This window comes from Callospermophilus lateralis, chromosome 3, assembly GCF_048772815.1.
Source record: "Callospermophilus lateralis isolate mCalLat2 chromosome 3, mCalLat2.hap1, whole genome shotgun sequence".
NCBI lineage: Eukaryota > Metazoa > Chordata > Mammalia > Rodentia > Sciuridae > Callospermophilus > Callospermophilus lateralis.
The window spans coordinates 131,513,463-131,522,066 of NC_135307.1; positions in this window are offsets into that span (position 1 = coordinate 131,513,463).

The following is an 8,604-nucleotide window of genomic DNA, read 5'->3' on the forward strand; positions in this document are numbered from 1 at the left end:
AGGAGGGGCGGGAAAGGTGACCTCCGAAATGCTGGCGGGATCTGTGGAGGAGCAGGCACGGGGAGCAGACACTACAGGACTATTCGAGCGATGTCGCATCTCACTCCCGCCAGTGCAAGCCTTGGTAGTAAGATTTCTGTAGTCCCTTTGGTACATGTTTTTGCGGAAACATTCAAACTTTGCTTCACCTGCAGTGTAGGTGCCCAGCTACCTCCAAGAATCCTGCGTATTTCTTCTCAAATGTTCCTCAGGTGTACAAATGCTTAATTTCCCAAACTTAACGACCGTTTCCCTCCCAAATGATTTCACAGACCATGCGCGCCTCTTAATACAACCAACTTGGAAACTTTAATGTCTAAATTGGATGCCCTTTCTTTCCTACCTTTGTTTCTATCAGTGGCCAAGTTCTGTCGATTCTAATCCTGCAGTAAATCCAGCATCTGTCCGATCGCCCTACCCACTGCCTACATCTAATCAAAGTTCTTACTATTATTCCTTGGTTGACAGGAATGAAGTACTTCTCATTGATGCCCTTTGTCTAACATCACCCCCCACTGCCAACCTATAGATTTAGTTGCCTTCAAGCATGGCTGTGATGTAAAATTATTCATTGCTCCGTTTTGCTTGTAGACTAAAAGCCAAATTTGTTAACTTGGATTTAAAACACTTATTTTCTTCTCTTCCCTTTTTATTCTCTCCCTGCACATGGTAAAACAGATCATATGAAGTATTTCATGCATGAACCAGGGAAGATTCCAATTCGTTGAACCTGGGAAATTGGAACTGAAAAGGGATATCCATAGGGTAAGTTAAATTAGTTTTGCAGCAGAAATGAGCTCAGAGATCAAACAGATTTGTAAAATTTGAGGTGATAGTGAAATATCCCAGAGAATATTTCTAGAGGGTTGTCAGAAATATGGGGTTAAAGCTCAGGAAAGGGAGGCTGTGCTTAAATATGTAAATGTGTGAGTCATGCATGTACTATTTATAAAGAAAAGAAGGCCAAGACCTATACCTAATATCCCTGATGACCTAATTTCCTCCTACTGAAAGACCCACCGATTCCCTGTCCAAGAAAGACGCTCGAGGCACTGGCTGCAAACGCAAGAGGTTTATTCAGACACAGACGCCTGCAGGTGCTCAATAAAACCTCAGCGGGAGCTTTGGTGAGCTGGCACACCGGGCTTTGGGGTACAGGTCTTTTATAGGATAAAGGGGCAGGTTTCCGCGCGGTAAGCAACAGGTTTCTTATTGGTTATTTTGAACCCAGCATATAGATTACCTAAAGGGCAAAGTTGTTCTTCTATGTTATCAGTTCCTATTTGCCTAAGAATGCCCTGGGACCTGGTTTTTTTTGTTCTTTTCCAACCATCCTGTCCTTTCACAATGGACTACCCTTAACTGATTAACAGATAGACCTCTCCAGTGTTTAGTGGGTTAGTAACACGCCCTGATGGTTTCACAATGGGGCCTGGGGTTTCTGGGCTGGGGTCTTTCACTACTAGACCCTACCTCTTTTTTTTTTTTTTAAATATTTTTTAGTTGTTGATGGACCTTTATTTTATTTATTTGTATGTGGTGCTGAGAATTGAACCCAATGCCTCACCTATGTTTAGGAAGCAAGAATAGGAGATGCAAAACTTGAAGACAAGTACCATAACAATTGAGAAACTAAGAAAAATCCTTCCCCACATAGTTTCAGGAGTTAGGATATTTGGAAACACAGGTGTTGTCATAGGCCAATTTGCTTTTCTCTTTGTGTGTTAGTTAGCATTCTGTCCCCATGACAAAGTACCTGAGATAATCAACTTACTAAGGGAAAAGATTTATTTTGGTTCACGGTTTCAGAGATTTCAATCCATGATCAGTTGGCCCTGGGGCAACATAGTACATCATGCTGGAAGCACACAATGGAAGAAATCTGTTCATCTCACAGCAGAAAACAGAGGAAACAGAGAAGTAGATAGGAAGGGGCGGGGTCCTAATATCCCTGATGACCTAACTTCCTTCTACTAGACCCTACCTCTTTTTTTAAAAAATTTTTTTAGTTGTTAATGGACCTTTATTTTATTTATTTGTATGTGGTGCTGAGAATCAAACCCAGTGCCTCTTGCATGCTAGGCAAGCGCGTTACCACTGAGCCACAACCCCAGTCCCATAGACCCTACCTCTTTAGTGTTCCACCATGTCCCAGTAGCACCACAGGGTGAAAACCAAGCTGTTAGTACCCGAGCCCTTGGGTGGACATTCTGGATATAAACTTTGTTACTATTATGGGATTATTTGTAAATAATATATACTCAGAAAAGTATATATTTCTTTCCTTTATATTCATATATGGCACCTAGGAGATCCTGAGCTTCTGAGAATTTCTATGAAGGACTCAGGATTACCAATTTTCAGGTCTTCAAATGAAGCTATTTCTACTCATAATGTTTTCTTATACTATTATATATTATCAATTATTGCACCTCATTTGCTGACATCAGAAAATAATCTGATCCATGGAAGAGAATTTTCTAAATAACTAATACTGAAATTTTTTAATTAAATCTTTTTTGGTGGAAATGTACTTATTTAAATTATTTAAATTCAGTACTTATTTCTCTGGTATAACCAGAATATTTGGGCCATAATTTAATCTTCGCTTGGCAACTAAAGGTCATAGTTAGAGTATGTTATATATTCCACTGGATAGTAATATTTTGAGGCCTTATTAAATGTATGAGAATGATTGCCCTTTACTAGTTGATTTGGGGCTGGGGGAATAGCTCGGTGGTATATGCTTAGATTGTATGAGGCCCTGTAGTCAATCTGAAGCACCACATACATATACAGGTTGATTTTGACCAGGCACACTGGCGCCTACCTGTAATCACAGCCACTCCAGATGCAGAGGCAAGAGGATCAATTTAGTAAGACTCTGTCTCAAAATAAAATAAAGGGCTGAGGGTATAGCTCAATGGTAGAGTACCTGTGTAGCACACACAAGGCCCTGGATTCAATCCCCAGTACTGAAGGAAAAAAATGTTGATATTGCCATCTATGTTATTTTATACCTCCACATAATTCTGTGTGTGTGTGTGTGTGTGTGTGTGTGTGTGTGTATGAGAGAAAGAGAGAAGCAAACCAGATGGGATTGAATCTAGGGGCATTCCTACCATTGAGCTACATCCCCAGTTTTTTGTATTTTTTATTTGAGACAGAGTCTCACTAAATTGCCCAGGCTGGCCTCAAACTTCTGATCCTCCTGTCTCAGCCTGCTGATTGCTGACTTGTTGGAATTTCAGGCATGTGCAACTATGCCTGGCTATTCATAATTGTTTTTAATGGCATTTGATTAGAAAATCAAGTTATAGATGTCATTTTTTTTATATCTAGCAGTTTTTATTTTCTGTTTATTTGTTTTCAGTACTGGGGATTAAACTCAAGGCCTCACACATATTAGGCAAGTGCTTTATCACTGAGCTGTACCCCTAGCCCTACATCTAGCTATTTGTTTTTTTTAAAGATGAGTTTAAACTGTTTACTTTTTAAAAACTTTATTATTTATTTATATTTTATGTAGTGTTTAGGATTGGATCCAGTGCCTCACACATGCCAGGGAAGTGCTCTACCACTGAGCCACACCCCAGACCCATCTAGCTATCTTTAAAAAGGAGAAATAGGCTCACATAAACTATCACTTAGTATAATACCTGGCATAAAGTAAATGTTAGAATATATCTGGGAATTGGAAAAGATAATAGTCAAAATCAGAACTTGAAAATTGGATCATTTCAAGGCAATCCAAACTTTCCCAAACTATAGGTAATATATATTCCAGTAATTCATTATTAAATGTCTTCTTCTTCTTCTTCTTCTTCTTTTTTTTTTTTTGGTACCAGGGATTGAACTCAGGGGACACTTGGCCACTGAGCCACATCCTCAGCGCTATTTTGTATTTTTTTTTTTTTTTTTTTTAATTTAGAGACAGGGTCTCACTGAGTTACTTATCTCCTCGCCATTGCTAATGCTGGCTTTGAACTCGAAATCCTCCTGTCTCAGCCTCCCGAAATGCTGGGATTATAGCTGCTGGGATTACAGGCATACCACAGTGCCCAGTTATTAAATGTGTTCTTAAGCTTGTATTTCATTGTTTGAAGCACAATATTTCATGTTCTAGTACTTGAAGCATAAAATCTAGTTGAATATCTTATTGTAAAAGTAACAATGAAGCATATGATACATACTATGTAAAAGAATTATGTTTATAAATAAAATCTTCTTCTAATTGGTTTCTTGTAATGACTGTATGCTAATGGCAAAGTCACTCCATTATACTCCCCTTTCCTTAGCATTTAGCATTGAGTACAGAAGTTTCAATAGCTTCTATATAATTAAGGAAAAAAACTTATAAATGCATAATAGAAGCCAAAGTGAATTCTCATGCTGGTAATCAAATGAAGTACTTAAAAATTTGCTTCTTCATAGTATAGAAACCTAAATATTACCATGTATAAAATCATAAGCTAGTTTTTGATAACTTTAAGAGTCTTTACCTTAAATACTAAAACAGTTAAATGATTAAGTTCAAGAATATTAGAGAATTGTATTAAAAACCTTAAAATAAAGTTCTACTAAAAACAATTTTAAAACTTTCAAAACAATGAATATAAAACTGTTTAAAACCATTGACAGTAGATGCATTGTAGGTCAACTTACTGTTGTCAATATGGAGAGCAAGAAAAAACATTTTATTTAGCAATTGAAATATTTAAGAAATACATGTAGAAATCTAAGTATTTTTAGCATAATTTATTTTAAAAATTCAATGTCAATAAGAATTGTGCTGGGACTGGGGATGTGGCTTAAGTGGTAGTGTGCTGGCCTGGCATGCACAAAGCACTGGGTTCAATTCTCAGCACCACATAAAAATAAATAAAGATATTGTGTCCACCTAAAACAAAAAAATAAATATTTTTTAAAAAAAGAATTGTGCTATAACACAAGTAGAAAAAGAACCATTATAACACTAACCATTGTCAAATGAAACACTTTAGAAAGTAAATGACATACAAGTTTGTGATTTGCCTTGACTATATAGATTAGTCTAAAAATCATGCTACTAATGGAACATCCTTTAAACCACAATATTTTACTTTAAAAGGCAAATATCCTCAGTTATTATTTATACCATCTTATCATTAAGGCCCTGCCTACATATAAAGTAAGTGAAATGAAGAACTGAAATGAAGTTTCTAATCATAGTTAACCCAAGCACATTATCCTTTACCCTCCTACTCCCAACTCAATAAAGTGAGTATGGTATCAGTTTTAATTATTACTCTAGGGGAAATTAATTAAAACTACAAACCAGAAAATAGGTTTAATCAACTTTTTTTGGGTTGTATTGGTTTAGTGGCTTTTAAAATTTTATAAAAGCTATGTAGATTAAGAATAAAATATCCAATTTATCAAATCACTTAAAATGAAATCTGTACCATGAGTTGGAGATTTATTATTATATATTCAAACTCTTTAAAAAAACATTTTGTGAAGATGTGAATTTGGTGTCAACATACATTATGTATAATCAGAGATGATAAATTGTGGTATAAAGGTGTATTAAGGGGGCTGGAGATGTGGCTCAAGCGGTAGCACGCTTGCCTGGCATGCGTGTGGCCCGGGTTCGATCCTCAGTACCACATACAAACAAAGTTGTTGTGTCCGCCAAAAACTAAAAAAAAAAAAAAAAATTCTCTCTCTCTCCCTCCTCTCTCTCTCTCTTTAAAAAAAAAGGTGTATTAAGAATTGAAATGCAAAAAATAATGATAATAATAATAAGAGAGCTCATGTATAAATGGCATAATAAACAAATAAGCAAAAAAAAAAATTTGATTCTGGGATTGAACCCAGGGTTTCATACATGATAGGGAAGTACTCTACCACTGAGCTACATCCCATCCCCTAATGTTTGTTGTTATTTTTTAAAATTTTATTTCGAGACAAAGTCTTGCAAAATTGCCTAGGCTATCCTCAAACTTGAGATCCCCCTGCCTCAGCCTGCTGAGTAGTTGGGTTGGAATTTCCATTGGTATTGACATGTGTTGTTTATATCAAATTAATCCTGTTGTTAGTCTTCAAAAATAATAATATATGGGCTGGGGTTGTGGCTCGATGGTAGAGTGCTTGCCTAGCATGTGCTCAGCACCACATGAAAACAAATAAATAAAATAAAAGGTATTGTGTCCAACTACAACTAAAAAAATAAATATAAAAAAATAATGTATACATGTTTATTGGGGAGAATGAGAATATGACAGTAGTTAATATCAGTTTTGTGTGTTAGGAAAAAAATGTCTTTAAAACATTTTTACCTCCCATAATGATTTACCTATCAAAATGACTGACTTTAGTGGGAAACTGAAACTTTTTAAAATCCATATTTGATAATGGATTAGGGACATAAGATTTTTCCAATTTTTTTATATTAAGTACACATATGGGGGAAGATGACTGTAGGACTATATATCTTCAAATTGCTATTACATGATTTCTTGTGACTTTTAGTAGCACTAATAAATTTTTTAAATAAAAACAATCTAAGAGTTTAAGAAGAATATAGTATTTCTCCTGCATGGTGAGATTGGAGTGGTTTTTCATTTTTTTTAACTCTATACATTACTTTTATAATAACCTTCCAAGAGCAAAAAAAGATAGCTGTGTGATGTTGGGCACCAACTCACCTATCATGTAACCACTTTGGTAATAAATAACTGTCAAATTAGCCAAATCTACCATATGGTGATTCACAGAAGTTATTCAGACACCTGAAATGATTATGGATCAGACATAATGAATGCCACAGATAGAATACAGAAAAAAATTGTTATGATTAAAGCCAAGTCTTTAAATAGGTATACTTTCTTAGAAAATTTTCAACTATTTTATCCACCTCAGAAATTCTGTTAAGCCTATGGGATGTCAGAGATTACAGAGTATTTTTACAATTCTGCTTTTAATATAATACTTCCCATAGGCATAATCTAATTTAAGTGTGGGTCATTTTAATATAAATCAGCAATCTAAAAATTTACATTTTATAAACTAATTCTAAGGCTGGGGTTGTATCTCAGTGGTAGAGCACTTGCCAGGCACATGTGAGGCACTGGGTTCAATGCTCAGCACCACATAAAAATAAATAAAGTTATTGTGTCCATCTACAACTAAAAAAATAAATAAAAAAACCAAACTGTTGCTATCCTAGAAAAGTATACAATAAATATACAGACATCAGAATATATGCCTCTAATATATATATATATATATAATATATATATATATATAAAATAATATATATAATATTATTTTATATATATATAAAATAATATATATATATAATTTAATCAGTTAGCCTTACTGTGTAATTCCTTAAAATAAAATAAGAAATAAATTTGAAAATTGCATGAGCTAGAAAAATCATGGCATTCTATAGGTAATCCTATTTTATAAATATAGTAACTAAACAGTTTTTAAAATTTATTTATTTATTTTAATTAGGTATATATGACAGCAGAATGCATTTTGATTCATTGTACACAATTGCAGCGCAACTTTTCAATTCAGTGGTTATACACGATGTAGCATCACACCATATATGCAGTCATACATGTACCTAGGGTAATGATGTCCATCTCATTCTACCATATTTCCCGCCTCTATGCAACCTCCCCATCCTTCCTCCCCTTTGCCCAATCACAGTTACTCCATTTTTCCCATGCCTCCCCCCTCCCCATCAGCATCTACTTATCAGAGAGAACATTTGGCCTTTGTTTTTCTGGGATTGGCTTACTTTGCTTAGCAAGATATTCTCCAACTCCATTCATTTACCTGCAAATGCCATAACTTTATTCTCTTTTATTGCTAAGTAATATTCCATTGTATGTATTCATATATATATATATATATATATATACAGTTTCTTTATCCATTCATCTATTGAGGGGCATCTAAGTTGCTTTCATAGTTTAGCTACTGTGAATTGAGCTGCTATGAACATTGATGTGGCTGTGTTACTACAGTATGCTGATTTTAAGTCTTTTGGGTGTAAACAGAGGAGTGGGATACCTGGGTCAAATGGTGGTTCCATTCCAAGTTTTCTAAATAATATCCAACCTGCTTTCCAGATTCGTTGCACCAATTTGCAGTTTCATCAGCAATGTATGAGTGTGCCTTTTAGGTTTTTTTTTTTTTTTTTTTTTAATATATAGCATGCTACTATACCTGAATGAGGTCTGTACAGCCATCCTAAAAATATCTATATTGAGGTTTAGAATACATGCATATTTTTTAAAAAATCACCATTTTTGACTAGCACAAGTTAACAAAAAAACATTTTTTTTTTTGCTTAAGTAACCAAGAAGACATTTCCTTTATGTTCATATCACAAATTTTATAGAGCCAAGAAGCTGGCAAATTTGTCCAAAAGTGATGATTAGTAGGTTTCTATAAATAACAGCTTTTAAAGAAGTATCTCCCCCACCACGACCTCTGCAACTGAAGATTGACCCCTGTGGTGCTCCACCACTGAGCTACATCCCCTGACAAGAAGCATCATTTTGT